Source organism: Canis aureus, chromosome 34 (assembly GCF_053574225.1).
Source record: "Canis aureus isolate CA01 chromosome 34, VMU_Caureus_v.1.0, whole genome shotgun sequence".
NCBI lineage: Eukaryota > Metazoa > Chordata > Mammalia > Carnivora > Canidae > Canis > Canis aureus.
In genome coordinates, this window is record NC_135644.1 from 33,437,625 (window position 1) to 33,457,665 (window position 20,041).

General features: G+C 47.0%; 1 long non-coding RNA gene across 1 annotated transcript in view; it reads left to right on the forward strand.

The window, feature by feature from the left end:
• The window catches only part of LOC144304760 (uncharacterized), a 478,638-nt gene that overhangs the window by 59,749 nt on the left and 398,848 nt on the right, over positions 1–20,041 (forward strand). The gene's annotated exons all lie outside the window — the stretch shown is intronic.

Genomic DNA, 20,041 nt, shown 5'->3' on the forward strand with positions numbered 1-20,041 from the left:
GGAGGACTTGGGGCCACATGGACACAACAGGACGCTGACTTCCTCAGGACCCTTGGTGTAGACTTGGGGAAATATGTGGATGCGTCCATGTGGACAGAAGACCCCAGCTTTGTCAGGGCCTGTGGTGAGGCCTAAGAAAACTGTGGGTGCCGCATCCACAGTGACAGGAGTCTCCAGCCTCCTCCGGACACACTGTGAAGTTTTGGGAAGATTTGAGGCCACGTCCATGCTGACAGGAGCCCCCAGCCACCTCAGGTCTTATGGTGAGGCTTGAGGAAAATGTGGGACCACGGCAATGCTGACAGGAACCCTGTCTTCCTCAGGACCTGCACTTTGGCTTCGGGACATAAGGGGCTGCATGTATGCTGACAGAGCCCACAGCCTCCTCAGGACCTGCGGTGAGTTTTCTGGGGGACGTGGGGCCATGTCCAGGCTGACAGGAGCCCCCGGCCTCCTGAGGACCTGCTGTGAGGCTTCTAGAGGATGTGAGGCATAGTCCACAGTTACAGGAGACCCAGCGTCCTCAGGACCCGCTGACTATGACTCAGGAACACATGGGGCCACGTCCACACTCACAGGAGCCCGGCTTCCTCAGGACCCCTTGGAGGAATCTGGAGGAGCCATTGGGGGCCACGTCCATATCAGAAGGGACTCCTCAGAACCACAGTGTAAGTGAAAGGGTAGAATGAATGGTAGGGTTAGGGGAGGGGAGGGAGTTGGTGGTTAGCTTTAGGTTAGATGTTAGGGGTTATTGATTATGCTTATGGTTACGAATTAGAGGTTAGGTGAGGCATAATGGTATTGGTCAGTGTTAAGAGTTAGGATGGTGGTTAGGGTAAGGGACAGGATTTAGTGTTAGGGTTAGGGTTTAGGCTCTAGGGATGAGGGCAGGAGGTTAGGAGTTGGGGATAGGGTTATGGTTAGAGTTAGGGTTTGGCTTAGGTTTGCAGTTAGGGTTAGGGGTTAGGGTGTGAGATAGGGTCAGGGTTTAGGGTGAGGGGTTAGGCTTATATTTAGAGCTAGGTTTAGAATTAGGGCGAGGGGTAGGTTTAGGATAGGGGTTAGGACTAGGTTTCGGGTTATTGTTTGGTTAGGGGTTAGGGTTAGGGACAGGTCAGGGTCAGGGTCAGGGTACGGTTTTGAAAGAGGGTAAGAGATACTTTTAGGGAGTGGGTTAGGGGTTAGTTTTAGGGTAAGGGTTAGGGTACAGTCTGGGGTATGAGATAGGATTAGTATTAGAGGGTTAGGGTTAGGGTACAGGTTAAGGTCAGGAATAGGATTTGAGTACATTAAGTTAAGTTTAGGTTTAGAGGTTAGGGTTAGGGTTAGATTTAAGGTAGCGCTCAGGATTAAGGGTTTAGAATAGGTTTAGGAGTTAGGTTGAGGTTTGGCAGGAAGGTTCAGTGAATGTGTTTCGGTCTTGGGGTTTGAGTTTGGTTTTCGATTAGTGATAGGTCTTGTTTAAGGTTTAGGTTAACATTGGGCTTAAGTGTAGGCTTAGGGTTATATCTGTTTATGTTTAGAGTTTGGGTCTTGGCATGTGCCTGCACTGGGACTCCTAGTATCTTGGGCAGATTAGTTTTATGTACTCTATTTAGGTTTAGGGTTCAAAGATTGCCTGACTCCACCAAGTCAGTGACTTCCCCAGAGAATCAAAATCCAGGCCTCTGTTGTGGTCAGAATAGACATGGCAGGCTTCTCCCGAGCTGAGCTAAGGAGGGGATTTGTGACTCTAAAGACTCTTTATTTGATTTTCAGTTGCCTTTCTGATTTTATCACTGTGCGCACATTTTTCATCAATACTACCAATTATTATTTTAAAGTTCTACTTGAATTCCTCTTTGTAAACACAGTATGATATAGTTTCAGGTTTACCACATAGTGATTCATCCCTTGGATACAATGCCTGGTACTGGTCACAGGTGCCCTCCACTATCCCCATCGCCTGATTCCCCATTCCCCTCACCTTCCTCTGGTATTTATTATTTATTCTCTGGGGTTAATAGTGTGTTTTTTTATTTGCTCTCTCATCCCCCCCTCCGCCCCTTTGTCACCATGTCACCCCTTTGTAAACACAGTATGATATAGTTTCAGGTTTACCACATAGTGATTCTACCCTTGAATACAATGCCTGGTACTGATCAGAAGTGACCTCCACTATCCCCATCCCCTGATTCCCCATCCCCCCCCACCTTCCTCTGGTATTGATTACTTTATTCTCTGTGACTAAGAGTGTGTTTTTTGTTTGTTTGTTTGCTTCTCTCATCCCCCCCTCTGCCCCTTTGTCAGTTTGTTTGGTTTCTTAAAATTCACATGTGAATGCAGTTGTATGATATTTGGTATATGTCTTCCTCTGACTGAGTTCTATTAGCATAAGTCCTTTCCTCTTCACCCACGTCATTGTAAATGGCTTCATTTCATCCCTTCTGATGACCGAGTGATGTCGCAGTGTGTATATTTACCACCTCGTCTCTGCCCATTCATCTGTCGATGGACATCTGGGCTCTATACACAGTTTCACTGTTGTTGATAACGCTGCTACCAACACTGGGCTGCGTGTTCCTCTTCGAATCTACTAAACTACTTTTGTATCCTCGGGGTAAATACCTAGCTGTGCAATTTTGGAATCATAGGGTAGTTCTATTTTTAACTTCTTCTTTTATATTTTTTTATGATAGTCACAGAGAGAGAGGCAGAGACACAGGCAGAGGGAGAAGCAGGCTACATGCACTGGGAGCCCGATGTGGGATTCGATCCCGGGTCTCCAGGATCACGCCCTGGGCCAAAGGCAGACGCCAAACCACTGCAGCACCCAGGGATCCCCTATTTTTAACTTCTCGAGGACCCTCCAGACTGTTCCAAAGTAGCTGCAACTTTACTTATGTATTTATGAGAGACAAAGAGAGGCAGAGTTATAGACACAGGGAAATTGAGGCTCCATGCGAGGAGCCTGATGTGGGACTTCATTCCCCAAGACCCCGGGATCATGACCTGAGCCAAAGGACATGCTCAACCACTGAGTCACCCAGGTGCCTTGCTGATTCAATTCCTTTGCTAGTTATGGGTCTGTTCACATTTTCTATTTCTTCCTATTTCAATTTTGCTCATTTGCATATTTCTGGCGATTTGTCCATTTCTTCCAGGTCTCCCAGTATGTTGGCATATAATCTTTCATAGTATTCCTTTATAACTGTCTAATTTTTCTGGCGTTGATTGTCATCACTCTTCTCTCTTTTGTGATTTTATTTATTTAGGTCTTTTCTCTTTTCTCGTTCCTAAGGCTGGATAGGGTTTGATCCATTTTATTAATTATTTTGAAGAAATAGCTCTTAGTTTTGTTATTCCATTCTAATGTTTTTTTATTTCTGTATTGTTTATTTCTGCTCTCATCTTTATTTTTTTTCCCTTCTTCTGTAGGCTTTAGGCTTTGTTTGCTATTCCTTTTCCAGCTCCTTTAGGTGTAGGGATAGGCTGTGTATTGGAGACTTCTTGTTTCTTGAGGTAGGCCTATATTACTATGTACTTTTCTCTTTGGCCTGCCTTTTCTACATCCCAGAGGTTTGGAGAAACATGTTTTCATTTTCATTTGTTTTAAATTTCCTCTTTAATTTCCTGGTTGCTCCATTCATTCTCTAGTAGGATGTTCATAATCTCCACGTATTTTTGGTCTGTCCAATATTTTTCCTTACTGTTGACTTCGAGTTTCATTGCATCATGCTCCGAAAAGGTACAGGGTGTGATATCAACATTCTTGTACCTGTTGAGGGGTGATTTGTGGCCCATGATATGATCTGTTTTGAAGAATGTCCCATGTGCACTTGAAAGGAATGTGTATTCTGCTTTAGGAGGAAATGTTTAGACTATATCTGTTGAGTCCCTGTGGTCCAGTGTGTCTAGGCTATTGTTCCCCTGTTTATTTTCTGCATAGACGATCAGTCCATTGCCATTACTGGGTAGGTGTTAAAATCCCCTGACATTGTATCATTATCAGTGATTTCCTGTACGTTTATTGGTAATTGGGTTCCATATTTAGGTACTGCCATGTTGGCAGCATAAATATTTACTTGTTTGATCCTGATAGAGAGTCTTTTTAATTATGAAATAATGCCCTCCTTCATCTCTTCTTACAGTATTTGTTCTTTCTTTTTGAGATTTAAATATTTTATTTATTTATTCATGAGAGATACACAGAGGAGCAGAGGCAGAAACATAGGCAGAGGGAGTGACAGGCGCCCCAAAGGATGCCAATGTGGGACTCGATCCTGGGATCCCAGGATCAACCCCTGAGCCGAAGGCGGATGCTTAATCACTGAGCCACCAGGTGTCCCCCAGGGTTTGGTTTCAAATCTAGTTTGTCTAATATAAGTATTGGTCCTCAAGCTTTCTTTTCATAACCATTAGCGTGATAGATGATTTTCCATTCCCTGACTTTCAAACTGCTGGTGTCTATAGGTCTAAGGTGAGCCTCTAGTAGGCAGCATACTGATGGATCTTGTTTTTTTAATAACATTTTTATTTTTGAGAGCATGAGAGAGAGAGAGAGAGAGCGAGGCAGAAAATTAGGCAGAGAGAGAAGCATGCTCCGCACCAGGAGTACAATATGGGACTCGATCCCAGACTCCAGGATCACACCCTGAGTCAAAGGCAGAACTCAACCCCTGAGCCACCCAGGCATCCCGGGTGTTTTAAGCCACTCTGATACCCTATATCTTTTGATTGGAGCATTTAGTATCACCATTCAGAGTGCTTATTCAAAGATATGAACTTGTGCCTTGTTGTTAGTGGTAGAGTTGGTGTTTCTGGTGACGTTCTCTGGTCCTTTCTAGTCTTTGTTGCTTTTGGTATCTTTTTTTCCCCCACTAGAAGAGTCCCTCTTAAAATTCCTTACTGGACTGGTTTAGCAGTCATGAACTCCTTTATACTTTGCCTGTCAGGGAAAATCTTTCTCTCTCCTTCTTTCCTGAATGACACACTTCCTGAAGAAAGAATTCATACAAATTGGACTCCAATAAAAAGAAAGTTAAAAACATAAAATAAATTTTTGCTCGGATGACTGAGGAAAATGGCATTTAGGAGGAAAAGCAGAAGCTGAAAGGGAGGAGGACAGATTTCACCATCCTTAGCATTCACAGGGACCTGGTGTCCTTTCCTAAGGGGCCCCCCCTCTGTAGGATGCTTCCTGCCCCTCTGCGCTCCTTTTTGGAACCCAGCAGGCACATCTCCGTGCCTCCAGCACCTCTGCAGTCGTGGTTTATAGCGTCTTCCATGTATCCTATTGGGGACCACGGCGTCATGTATGTAACCATCCAGCTGCTGTTTGACAGCATTGGGGTGATTCTGACTTTTGTTCGTTGTGGGGTGTGTGTTTGTATATCACATGAATCTATCATGTGTAGCTATCGGATCCTCTGACTGGGTAACCCAAACACCGAAATGGTTGGTACAACATCATTTCTGGTGCTGGCACTGGGTGGCTAGCTGGGCTCTCCTGGCTGACCCGGGGCTCCCTCCTGCAGTGAATTTCAGCTGGAGGTTCAGCTGAGGTGGAAGGACTGGCTCAGGCAACCCCATGTCCGACAGTGGGTCTCGCCGTGCACCGGCGGCTTCTCTTCTCGTTGATGCCTCTCCAGCAGGGAGTCAGACCTCAGGGCAACCCTGGCGGGAGTTCCTGAGGAGTCAGGTACCCATGGCGGGGAGCCCTGGGGCTGCCTGTGTTTGGAGGTAAGGGTGGGGACGGGGCTGGGGTTCTTTGGTCCCCTGTGCTACCTGGCTTTCAGGCTGAGCCCCATGCTCACCCAGCCCTTACTCACTAGGGCAAGGAGGGTGCCATCCACACGCTCGTGTGAGACATCCAGCACCACAAGGTGTGCACGCTGAGTCCACCAGGTGAGCATTGCCCAGGTGGATGAGCTGCAAGTTGGGACACAGGAAATTTAATAAAAATCCCCTACCCCTGGACAAGCAGCGCAGGACTGATTCCATTTTGAGCTACACTCGCCACATCCCCTCTGACCCCCACATGACCTGCTTATGGCTTAAGGTGCTGCCCACCCGAGTCAAACAGCTGGGCACACCCTAATCGGAAATTGGCTCATAACAATGTAACCCTGCTTTGTGCCCCCCAGAACTGTGAGCCAAATCTGACCAAAGTAATAGGCCAGCTCAAGTGGATACTATACGGTAAGGTGTAGTTCAATCAGCCACTTGCGTGTGGACCAACATGACTGTGCAAATTTCTGCATATCCCACGGTCCACTGCCCCTATAAAGCTGCTATGCCTCTTAGTCTCGGGGTCCAAGTCCCTGTTCCGCTGTGTCGGGTGCACTTGGACCCAAGCTACAGCTTGTAGAGAAACCCTCTGGAGTTTGCATTGGTGTCAGCTCATCGGTGATTACACAGATTCACAGTCTTGGGCACAACACAAGGGCCTGCTGTCCTGACGTCCCTTCCACGGCCACTCTGAGCACCCCACAGGCCTTCAGTGCCCCAGGCACACTGGCATGGGGATGCAGGGAGGGGAGTACATGCCCTGGAACCGGGCCAGCCTCGGCCCCCTGGACAGAGGGAGCACAGACATCCCAGGTCACTTTTCACAGACCCTGTTGACCTGAGGCTCCCTGGCTGTCACTCTGTCCCAGGCCCTCCTGGCCCATGGGGCACAGGCTGAGTCCCAATATAGTGTGTGGGGTCCTGACCCTGGCATTTGGCCGCCCCAGGAAGGCACATGGGGATGTCAGCTGTGCCTTGCAGTGCCCATGCAGGGGCTGTTGGGGCCTGGGTGGTGCCCCCTCCTCCTCTCTGTGGGTCTCTCCACGCCCCGTACACAGAGTTCTGGGAGACACAGAAACGGGCTGGCTGTGCATTTTCACACCACAATATTTTATTGACATTCTACAGCAAACGGGCTCAGAGTCGAGGGTGCATGCCTTCCCCTGGGAAGGGAGACCATTCTGTCCTTTAGGGGAGGGCAAGAATCAGTGGGTGCGGGGCAAGTGCTGGAGTCCCCACCGGGGAGCATGTGTGGACACCGGGTGGGGGCGTGTGTCCTGAGGTTTCAGCATGAGAGACGGTTGTGAGGACAACAGAGCTGACCTTGACCTGCAGCTCATGGGTACCTGCGCTGGGTCCCCACAGGGCAGGTGGACCCTGGTCATGGGGCTCCTGTGGCCCCAGCACCTGGAGGAGCCTGCCTCCTGGTGTGGGTGTGGGTAGGGTCCACCGGCCTACCTCTGCTCTCCCCAAACTTGGGTGTCCCGGGATCCCCAGGGCTGCCCTAGGTCAGCGATCTGGATCCGTGGGGCACCCCCAGGGCCCAGGAGGCCACATCCAGCTGTGAGAAGGCTCGCTCAGTGTAGGGCCAGAATCCAGGGCTGGATAAGGCCATGGGGGGCTGGATCCCATTAGTCTTTTTGTGGGGCCTGGGGCGGGGTCTGAAATCACCCCCACCTTCACAGAGCCTGGGGCCAGGCCAGCCCAGATCCCCCTGGGTTATGGGCGGGTGTCCCGTGAAGGGTGTGCCGCCCTCCAGGAGGGACAGTGCATCCTCTGCACCACTCACCTGCACACACCCTTTTGGGGGCTCCTTGTCTTCGCTCCGCCCTGCAACCCCTAGGTACTCTATGGGACCCCCAGGCTTCTGATGGGAGCAGGGTATCAAGAGATACCCGGGGAGGCTGAGCATGTCCCACAGGGGGCACCTGCACCATTCCTTGATGGGGGCTCATGGTGTGGGGGTGGATGGTATGGGGGCATGGTGTTGGGGTATAGTGTGGGTGGGGATGGTGTGGGGCTGTGTGGGTTTGAGTGGGATGGTGTAGGTGGGATGCCATGGGGAATGATGATGTAGGGGAATGGAGTGGGAGTGGGGAATGAGGGGGAGATCATGGTGGGCCTGCGGACACAGGGCATCCCCTTCCTCTAAGATGCACAAGGAGACGTCTACACTTAAAGGCAACACCAGTCTGGGGTTTGCTGAGACACCTGTCCCTGGGGCGGGGTGTGGTCATTGCAGGACCCTGGCTGGACCGGGGGCATTATCTGGGGTTCATCATACTATGTGTGTTTTCAAATTGCAAAATGTCTCAAATTAAAGGCATAAAACTTAGAAATATATAAATCACCGAGAGTGGGTGTCACTCTGACCCGTCCGACCCTCATGGAATCAATGTGTGTCCTGGTCCAGCCGTGGCCATGCCGCCTGGCCCCCAGGTCTAGTTCCTGCCCCCCACGACCCCACCTCATCCCTTGCTACTCAGAGGACCGTCCCTCTCCCCTTTGGGGTTCAGCTCCCATGGCAAGCCCTGGAGACCACATCCTAGTGGCCTCCTCATGTCCGAGGCCCCGGGGGTGGGGGCACAGAGGTCATCCCCAACACCCTACCATGGAGTGGTTTGTTGTTGGCTGCTGTTCTGCCCCCCAACTCAGAATCCCCGTTTTCCCTACCCAGAATCCCCCGGTTCTCCCCTGGTTCCTGATCCCCCCTAGCCCCTCAACCTCACTCTACCCCGTAGTAGTCCCAAAATATGATGTGACTGCTGAGCGTCCCGTTGACGTCCAGGTCCACCTGCTTGATGTCCCTGGAGGAGACCAGGGCCTCCTCTTTCATTTCCTGTGGGAAAACCTGGGAGGAGGAGCTGGCATCAGGGACACAGACCCCGACCTTTCACCAGGTGCTCTCCTGGGCAGGGAGCCCTGGGGCCACCATGGGAGTGTGTCCTGCCGAAAACTCCTTCCATTGCCTGGGAGGCCGGGGACGGCGGGAGTGCCCACCATGCCCATGGAACTGTGTGAGGGCCTGTGCCCAGCTGTGGTGGGTGGAGAGGTGACTGAGGGTCAGCCTGGGTGGGAGGGGACAGGAGGTCAGTCCAGGTGGGGAGGGGTCATTGGGGTGTTTTGCCAAAGACTGCGAATCCGAGAAACCACTAAGGAGCCGACACTTATGCGAACACACGTGGGTTGTTTTACAAACTCAAGCAAGGGTCCAGGTATACCCCACACAGTGGACCAGAGACTTGGACCCCGAGGAGGGTTTTAGCTTAGTTTTAAGGGCTGGTCTCAGGGACCTCCAGAAGGGCTGGAGCAATTCCTCAAGTTCTGGTTACATTTTGATATGGGTCCTTCAAGGGCATTGAGCTCTCATTCTAATTGGGGCTTCCAGCCCTTGGCTTCGGCTCGGTTTTTATTCTATTGTGGGGCTTTCTAAGACATTAAGCTGTCAACTTTTGTTTTATTCCAGTAACTGAAGTAATGCAAATTTCAGCTCTTCTTCAGAAGGGCCTGGGATTGCTGGACGTGTGCTAATACTGAACTTAAAGTAGAATGGCCATAATTTTCTCGGCCTCCACGCATCCCGTCCTGTCCTATCTAGCTCATGCCCCCCTCCCTGGAGCTCCTAAGAGAGACATTGCAAATGACCTCAGCCTGGCAGCCTGTGTTCGGCGACAGGCCCAGGGATTTGCGATCAGGAAGACCTGGGGCGCGGGCGTCCCGGCAGTGCAGCAGGATTAGATGCTGCAGAATCTTATTCCCTAAGGATATCTTGACAACTGACTTTGTACGTAGAAAAGTTCTCCTTTGTCTTTAAAACTTGAGGAGCGATTTAAAGCATTTTTTCTCTGCCCATCTGATTTCTCAGATTCTAATCTGAGACGTATTTCCTGTTAATAAGGATAAGTTACTATCCATAGTACTATGTTTAAAATATTCTGACACAAGTAATTCAGAGGGATGAGGGTTTCTCATCTCTTTCTTCACAGCTCAGTCACTCCTCAGGAAATGCATCTGTATGGATTTGGAAATAATTGAGAGACATTAGTACCAATGGTCCTATTATTAAGTGAAGGATTCTTCTCTGAGATTCTTCCCCTGTTTCAACTGACACTGAAACACTGTGAACTCTCTGGAAGACAAATGTCAAGGAAATAAATGTTATACATTGCTAATTTTAAATGCATTTGCAATATGGTGTCTATTATACTAGAAGTATTTTTATCTGATTTTTGCTATTTATTATCCTTTCCTGCTTTTCAGGTTGAAGAGGCATTATACGTGTTCATAAGTGTTTTTCTTTCCTTCTGATATAAAATTCTTACTATGTTCCCATCGAAGGAAATCTTTAAGAATAAGGCAGAAGTTAATTCAACTATTCTAAAAATGTCTTCACATTTGGAGCCTCATTCATTTAAGTCAATTTTCAAAATAAATCTTATTTATTAGGAAAAAACAAAGATTTACAGGGAAATTGAGAAGATAGTACAGAGCATTTGCATGCACTTGCACTCAGTTTCTCCAATGATTGATATCTTATATCAGTATGGTACAAATATTAGCTAATGAATCAATATTAAAATAGTCGCATTAACCAAAGACCATACTTTATTCAGATTTCCTTAGTTTTTGCTAAGTCTCCATTCCTCATATCACACTCCATTTGTCCTCATGTTTTCTTAAGCTCCTCTGGATTGTGACAGTCTTTCAGCCTTTCCTTGCTGTTGGTGAACTGGAAAATTTTGAGAAGTAGAGTATTTTGTAAAATTTCCCTCAGTTGAGACATGTCTGTTGTTTATCTCATGATTGAACTGTTTTTGTGGATTCTATACAGAGATATACTGCCATTTTTATTATATCATATAAAGGATAGATACTATCAACATGATTTATCATTCTTGGTATAGATCTGATCATCTTGCTGAGGTAGTGTTAGGTTTCTCCATAGTAAAGTCATTCTTTATTGTTATTAATATTAATATTATTATTATATTATCATTATTAAGTTTTTCATAATATATTTTGTAGAACGAAGTTACTATGTGTATTCCATCCACACATAAGAGTGGGAAGCTATGCTCATGAACTTGAGTGTGGAATGTCTCCACATAACCTTTCTTGTTTTTAAGGCTTCCACTTGGGACTGCATCTCAGTTACAGCATTTTAACGTTGGCCTGACTAGAGTGTAGTTCTTTTATTTCTACAGTAAGGGATTCTCTAGTTTTCTGTTGTGCTCTTTTTCCAGCCAGATGCTATCTTTATAATCATTGTTTTAAACTGTAGTTAGACATCGTATATCTGTATTGATGGACTTCCTGGCTGTGAGTACTATCTCATGTTTTTTTATGGAGGTGAATTTCTCCATCTCATTATTTTTTCCAGAAATAGAAAGTAGGAAGAAGGAAGAAAAAGAAAAACCAAGAAAAACAATAACAACTGCCCTCCCCCCAAAAGAATCACCAGATTATTTTGGCCTGGTTGTTAAAAGATTCTAAATCCCAAAATAAGAAACAAAATTAAAGTACCATGTAACTAAAAATAAGAAATATATAAGGTACATACATAAAAATTAAAATAAGGCAATTTATAAAATAGAATCAAAGAAACTAAATGAAAATAAATCACAAAGTACAAAGGAAGCTAGACCCTACTTTCCAGGCAGAGCTGAATCTCTGCAGCCTCTGTGGTCTGACACCTTGGTGGCAGGGAGTGGTCTGTGCGGGGTCTGAGGATTGGCCATGGCAGTGATGTCAGGTGCACATCTGACTGCTGTGTCAGAGGCGGGTTGGGTGTCAGCCCTTCTGGCCTCCAGCGGGCAGTGCTGTGCTGCTCCCTGAGACTTGGCGCTGATGGGCGGGATGCGGGTGGAGATGCTGTGTCCCTGGCTCTGGGGCTGAGCATTCCACCCCCCAGTCTGCGGGCCCTCCACAGAAGGGCACCCAAGCCCCCGGGTCTCCGCTGCTTCTCTCGGAACCCTGCTTTCACTCTGCCCGCATCCGAGCTCCTTTTGGTTTTGTTTTTTTTATCTCAGACTGTTGTGCCCAAGATTGAGAATCTGAGAAACCACCAAGAAGCCGATTCCGATGCAAACACATGTGAGATTATTTACAAGCTTGATCTTGTGTCGAAGTATACCCAACACAGCGGAGCAGAGACTTGGTCCCCGAGGAGGGTTTTAGCTTAGTTTTAAGGGCTGGACTCGGGGACCTCCAGAAGGGCTGGAGCAATTCCTCAAGTTCTGTTTACATTTTGATATGGGACCTTCAAGGGCATTGAGCTCTGTTCTCATTCTAATAGGGGCGTCCTGCCCTTGGCTTGGGCTCAGTTTTGATTCAATTTTGGGGCTTTCTAAGACATTAAGCTGTAAACAGCAAAGGTTCCACACCTGGAAGGGGTATGTCACACTGTCCCTATATGCTGAAGACGCGGTACTATTAACAGGAAACCCGAGAGCCTCCACCAAAACCTGTTAGAACTAAGGAGTGAGTTACGTAAAGTCACGGGACACAAACTGACCCTACAGAGCAGAGTAGCCTTGCTGTGTCCCGACAATGAGCACTCAGGAAGGAAAGGAAGGACATGAAGGCCTTCTCAGGAGCATCAAAGAGAATAAATAATGAGACTGAACCAAAGGAGCACAAGACTTGTGCTCTTAGCCAAACCAGGCTCTGGGAGGCCGTCCTGGGCTTGTGGGGTGGGACCCTCATCTTGTGAAAATGTCCGCAGTTCCTGAAGCTACCCTCAGTTTCAATGTCATTCCTATCAAAGTCATGGTGGCAGATCTTAGAAATAGGAAAAAACCACCCATAACCTCCATCCCCCCCAACAAATGCCCCGAACAGCAAATCAGTATTGGAGAAGCATCACATAGTCTGACCCAGCACTTTCTATTTCAAAAGATATCACAGAGACACAGGATAAAGCAGAGTGGTTCTCAGGCCCCCGCCTGCTCCATCGGTTAAGCATCCGACTCCTGACCTCACCTCTGGTCCTGATCTCAGGGGTCTTGAGTTCTAGCCCTGGGCTGGGACATGGACGAGGCGTGGAGCCAACTTAGACAAACCAGACCCACGGAGGGTGGTCCCGGCATAAGCTGAATGAGCAAAACAGAGATTCCAGAAGGAAATGTGCTCTGATACAACTGATTTTTTAACTTAATTTAATTTAAACCCAATTAATAAACGTATAGTGTATTATACTTTCAGAGGAAGAATTCAGGGATTCACCAGTTGGAGATAACAGCAGTGCCCGTGACTTCACGTGCCCTCCTTCATGCCGGTCCCCTGTTACCTCCCCCCCTTCCAGAGACCCTCAGTTCCATTCCTATCATTAAGAGACTGTATTACCTGCATCTGTTTTCATCTTATTTTTTTTCTTTCCCTTCACAGTAGTTCATCTGCTTTGCTTCTATAATTCCATCTATGAATGACACCACACGGTCATTCTCTTTCCTGACTGACTTACATCACTTAACATGATCCCTTTAGTTCTATCCACATTATTGCAAATGGAAAGATTTCCTTCTCTTTGATAGCTGAGTACCATTTCTCTCTCTATGACCATCATCTATCTCCCATCCTCTTTATCCATCATCTGCCTCAGGGCACCGAGGTCCTCCCACAGTGTGGCTACTGTGGACCCGGCTGCTGTGGACATTGGGGTGCAGGTGTCCCAAGTCTCACTGCATCTGTATCCTCGTAATGAGCTCTAAGCCGTTCACCTGCTGGTCGCAGGTCAGCTCTATTTGTAAATTCCGGAGAGGCCTGCACACTGTTTCCCGGGTGGCTGCACCAACCTGCGGTCCCGCCCACAGTAGAAGAGGGGTGAGTGAGATTTGCAGGAAGTGGTAAAAGTCTGGTCCACATTTCATTTCGCGTCCTCTGGACTCCAATACCTTGTCCTTAAGTATTTCTTGGGAACCCGGGTGTTGGGCTCCTATTCAGTGAGATGTTTCTGAAGCTAACAGCCCCAGCTGGAGACTGAAAGGAGGTAGGGGGGTCCCATGGAGCACCCGCTGCCTCCTGCACAGCCTCCTGCAGTGCCTGAACATCCCACAGGGAACGCCCAAGACCAGGACCTGCCCAAGGGGCACGCATGCGCAGTAGGCCTCCTCTGCCTGCACTAACAGGAGCCAGCCTGTGCTGGGGAGGCCTGAGGATGATGTGGGGACGTGTCTATGCTGATGAGCTGCAGCCTCCTCAGGACCCGTGAAGAGTCTTCAGGGTGAAATTGGGCCGCGTTCATGCTGACCGGAGCCTCGGTCTCCTCAGGACGCGCGGTGAGGCTTTTGGAAAATGTGGGCCCGCATCCACCCTGACATGAGCCCCTGGGCCACCTCAGGACCTGCGAGGAGGTTTCAGGAAGATGTGGGCCCTCATCCATGCTGACCGGAGCCCTGAGCCACCTCAGGACCTGCGTCGAGGCTTCAGGAAATTGTGCGCCCGCATCCACGCTGACAGAGCCCATGAGCAGCCTCAGGACCTTCAGGGAGGTTTCAGGAAGATATGGGCCCCCATCCACGCTGACAGGAGCCCCTGAGCCGTCTCAGGACCTGAGAGGAGGCTTCAGGAAGATGTGGCGCTGCGTCCACTCTGGCAGGAGCTCCCGGGCCCCTCAGGACATAAGTTGAGGCTTCTGGAACCTGGGGGCCGCATTCATGGTTACAGGAGCCCCGGCCTCCTCAGAACCCTCGGTGATGCTTCGGGAGGACTTGGGGCCACATGGACACAACAGGACGCTGACTTCCTCATGACCCCCAGTGTAGACTTTCGGAAATATGGGGATGGGTCCATGCGGACAGAAGACCCCAGCCTTGTCAGGGCCTGTGATGAGGCCTAAGAAAGATGTGGATGCCGAATCCACACTGACAGGATTCTCTGGCCTCCTCAGGATGCACTGGGAAGGATTGGGATGATTTGCGGCCACGTCCATGCTGACAGGAGCCCCCAGCCTCCTCAGATCTTATGGTGATGCTGAGGAAAATGTGAGGCCATGTCAAGACTGAGAGGACCCCCGTCCTCCTCAGGACCTGCACTTTGGCTTCGGGACACATGGGGCTGCGTCTAGGCTGACAGAAACCCACAGCCTCCTCAAGACCTGCGGTGAGTTTTCAGGGAACGTGGGGCCATGTCCAGGCTGACAGGAGCCACCAGCCTCCTGAGAACCTGCTGTGAGGCTTCCAGAGGATGTGAGGCATACTCCACGGTGACAGGAGACCCGGTGTCCTCAGGACCCGCTATGACTCTGGAACACGTGGGGCCACGTCCGCACTCACAGGAGCCCAGATTCCTCAGGAATCCCTGGAGGACTCTGGAGGCGCCTTTGGGGGCCACGTCCATGTCAGAAGGGACTCCTCAGAAACATAGAGTAAGTGAATGGGTACAATGAATGGTAGGGTCAGGGGAGAGGAAGCAGTTGGTGGTTAGGCTTAGGTTAGATGTTAGGGGTTAGTGATTATGCTTATGGTTACGGATTAGAGGTTAGTGTGAGGGATAAGTGTAAGGGTCAGTGGTTAGGAGTTAAGATGGGGGTCTGAGTTAGGGACAGGAGTTAGGGTTAGGGTTATACTTTAGGATTTAGGGCAGGAGGTTAGGAGTTGGGGGTTGGATTATGGTTAGAGTTAGGGTTGGGCTAGGTTTGCAGTTAGGGTTAGGGGTTAGGATGTGGGTTAGGGTTAGGGGTTAGAGTTAAAGTTAGGGCTAGGTTTAGGGAAGGGCGAGGGGAAGGTTTAGTGTTTGGTTAGGGTTTAGGGTTAGGGTCAGGTCAGGGTCAGGGTACGGTTTTGGAAAAGGGTAAGAGAGAGTTAGGCAGTGGGTTAGGGATTAGTTTTAGGGTACTGGTTAGGGTACAGTTTGGGGTATGAAATAGGATTAGTATTAGAGGGTTAGGGTTAGGGTAGAGGTTAGGGTTAGGAATAGGATTGGAGTACATTAAGTTAAGGTTATTGTTAGAGGTTAGCGTTAGGGTTAGATTTAAGGTAAGGGTCAGGGTTAAGGGTTTAGAATAGGTTTAAGAGTTAGGGTGAGGCTTGGCAGGAGGGTTCAGTGAATGTGCTTCGGTCTTGGGGTTTGTGTTTGGTTTTTGATTAGTGATAGTTCTTGTTTTAGGGTTAGGTTAACATTAGGCTTAAGTGTAGGGTTAGTTATGTCTTTGTATGGTTAGAGTTTGTTTCTTGTCATGTGCCTGCACTGGGACTCCTAGCATCTTGGGCAGTTTAGTTTTATGCACTCTATTTAGGTTTTGGGTTCAAAGATAGCCTGACTCCACCAAGTAAGTGGCCTCCCCAGAGAATCAGTATCCAGGCTTCTGCTGGGGTCAGAATAGGTATGGCAGGCTTCTCCTGAGCTGAGCTAAGGAGGGGATTTGTGGCTCTAAAGACTCTCTGTTTGGATTATCAGTTGCATTTCTGATTTTATCTCTTCTGCGCACATGCTTCCTGTATACTACAAATTATTATTTTAAAGTTTTACTTGAATTCCTCTTTGTAAACTCAGTATGATATAGTTTCAGATTTACCGCATAGTGATTCAACCCTTGAATACAACACCTGGTACTGGTCAGAGTTGACCTCCATTGTCCCCAACCCCTGATGCCCCATCCCCCCCACTTTCCTCTGGTATTTATTAGTTTATTCTCTGTGGTTAAGTGTATGTTTCTTGGTTTGCATCTCTCATCCCCGCCTTCGCCCCTTTGCCAGTTTGTTTGGTTTCTTAAAATTCACATGTGAATGCAATTGTATGGTATTTGGTATCTTTCTCTGACTGGCTGAGTTCATTTAGCATAAGTCCATTCCACTTTTCCCACATCATTGTAAATGGCTTCATTTCATCCCTTCTGATGACCAAGTGATGTCGCAGTGTGTATATTTACCACATTGTCTCTGCCCTTTCATCTGTCTATGGACATCTGGGCTGTATACACAGTTTCGTTGTTGTTGATAATGCTGCTACCAACACTGGGCTGCGTGTTCCCCTTCGAATCAACTAAATTACTTTTGTATCCTCGGAGTAAATACCTAACTGTGCAATTTTGGAATCATAGGGTAGCTCTATTTTTAACTTTTAATTTTTTTTATGATAGTCACAGAGAGAGAGGCAGAGACACAGGCAGAGGGAGAAGCAGGCTACATGCCCCGGGAGGCCGACGTGGGATTCGATCCCGGGTCCCCAGGATCATGCCCTGGGCCAAAAGCAGGCGCCAAACCACTGCGCCACCCAGGGATCCCCTATTTTTAACTTCTCGAGGACCCTCCAGACTGTTTTGCACAGTGGCTGCACCTTTATTTATGTATTCATGAGAGACACAGAGGCAGAGGTATAGGCAGAGGGAAAATGAGGCTCCATGCGGGGAGCCTGATGTGGGACGTTATCCCCCATGACCCCGGGATCATGACCTGAGCCAAAGCAGATGCTCCATCCCTGAGGAACCCAGGTGCCTTGCTGATTCAATTTCTTTGCTCGTTATGGGTCTGTTCATATTTTCTATTTCTTCCTATTTCAGTTTTGCTCGTTTGCACATTTATAGGGATTTGTTCATTTCTTCCAGGTCTCCCAGTTTGTTAGCGTATAATCTTGCATAGTATTCCCTTATAATTGTCTAATTTTTCTGGTGTTGATTGTGATCTCTCTTCTCTCATTTGTGATTTTATTTATTTAGGTTTTCTCTTTTCTCGTTGATAAGCCTGGCTAGGGCTTGATCCATTTTACTAATTATTATGAAGAACCAGCTCTTAGTTTCGTTATTCCATTCTACTGTTTTGTTTTTTCTGCATTCTTTATTTCTGCTCTCATCTTTATTTTTTCCTTCTTAAGGAGGCTTTAGGATTTGTTCCCTATTCCTTTTCCAGCTCCTTTAGGTGTAGGGTTTGGTTGTGTATTGGAGACTTCTTGTTTCCTGACATAGGCCTGTATTGCTATGTACTTCCCTCTTAGGATTGCCTTTCTACATCCCAGACGTTTGGAGAAACATGTTTTCATTTTCATTTGTTTTAAATTTCCTCTTTAATTTCCTGATTGCTCCATTCATTCACTAGTAGGATGTTCATAATCTCCACGTATTTTTGGTCTGTCCAATTTTTTTTCTTATTGTCGACTTCGAGTTTCATAGCGTCATGGTCCGAAAATGTACAGGGTGTGATATCAACCTTCTTCTACCTGTTGTAACTGTTGAGGGCTGATTTGTGGGCCATGATATGATCTCTTCTGGAGAATGTCCCATGTGCACTTGAAATGAATGTGTATTCTGCTTTAGGTTGAAATGTTCAGACTATATCTGTTGAGTCTCTGTGGTCCAGTGTGTCAAAGCTATTGTTAGCCTGTTGATTTTCTGCATAGACGATCGGTCCATTGCCATAAGTGGGTGGGTGTTAAAATCTCCTGTCATTGTATTATTATCAGTGAGTTCCTGTACATTTTTGTTAAATGGTTTCTATATTTAGGTACTCCCATGTTGGCAGCATAAATATTTAGTTATTTGAACTTTTTTTAAATAAATTCATTTTTATTGGTGTTCAATTTACCAACAAACAGAATAACACCCAGTGCTCATCCCAGCAATTGCCCCCCTCAGTGCCTGTCACCCATTCACTCGTACCACTGCCCTCCTCCCCTTCCAGCTCCCTAGTTCCTTTTCAGAGTTAGGAGTCTTTATATTCTGTCTTCCTTTCTGATATTTCCCACACATTTATTCTCTATTCCCTTATATTCCCTTCACTTATTTATATTAACCAATTGAATGAGAATATACATTTGTCCTTCTCTGATTGACTTACTTCACTCAGCATAATACCCTCCAGTTCCATCCACGTTGAAGCAAATGATGGGTATTTGTCATTTCTAATGGCTGAGTAATATTCCACTGTATACATAAACCACATCTTCTTTATCCATTCATCTTTGAATGGACACCATGGCTCCATCCACAGTTTCCCTATTGTGGACATTCCTGCTAAAAACATCGGGGTGCAGGTGTCCCGGCGTTTCATTGCATCTGAATATTTGGGGTAAATCCCCAACAGTGCAATTGCTGGGTTGTAGGGCAGGTCTATTTTTAACTCTTTGAGGAACCTCCACACAGTTTTCCAGAGTGGCTGCACCAGTTCACATTCCCACCAACAGTGTAAGAGGGTTCCATTTTCTCCACATCCTCTCCAACATTTGTGGTTTCCTGCCTTGTTAATTTTCCCCATCCTCACTGGTGTGAGGTGGTATCTCATTGTCGTTTTGATTTGTATATCCCTGAGGCACGTGATGCAGAGCATTTTATCATGTGCAGTTGGCCATATCTATGTCTTCGTCTGTGAGATTTCTGTTCATGTGTTTTGCCCATTTCATGATTGGATTGTTTGTTTCTTTGGTGTTGAGTTTAAGAAGTTCTTTATAGATCTTGGAAACTAGCCCTTTATCTGATACGTCATTTGCAAATATCTTCTCCCATTCTGTAGGTTGTCCTTTAGTTATGTTGACTGTATTCTTTGCTGTGCAAAAGTTTCTTATCTTGATGAAGTCACTATAGTTCATTTTTGCTTTTTTTCTTTTGCCTTCATGGATGTACGTTTCAAGAAGTTGCTGTGTCCAAGTTTAAAACGGGTGTTGCTTGTGTTCTCCTCTAGGATTTTGATGGATTCTTGTCTCACATTTAGATGTTTCATCCATTTTGAGTTTATCTTTGTTTATGGTGAAAGAGAGTGGTCTAGTTTCATTCTTCTGCAGGTGGATGTCCAATTTTCCCAGCACCATCTATTGAAGAGACTGTCTTTCTTCTAATGGATAATCTTTCCTCCTTTATCGAATATTAGTTGACCATAAAGTTCAAGGTCCACTTCTGGGTTTTCTATTCTGTTCCATTGATCTATGTGTCTGTTTTTGTGCCAGTACCACACTTTCTTGATGACCACAGCTTTGTACTACAACCTGAAATCTGGCATTGTGATGCCCCCAGATATGGTTTTCTTTTTTAAAATTCCCCTGGCTTTCGGGGTCTTTTCTGATTCCACACAAATCTTAAAATAATTTGTTCTAACTCTCTGAAGAAATTCCATGGTATTTTGATAGGGATTGCATTAAACGTGTACATTGCCTGGGTAACATTGACATTTTCACAATATTAATTCTGTCAATCCATGAACATGGAATATTTTTCCATCTCTTTGTGTCTTCCTCAATTTCTTTCAGAAGTGTTCTATTGTTTTTAGGGTATAGATCATTTACCTCCTTGGTTAGGTTTATTCCTAGGTATCTTTTGATTTGGGTGCAACTGTAAATGAAATTGACTCCT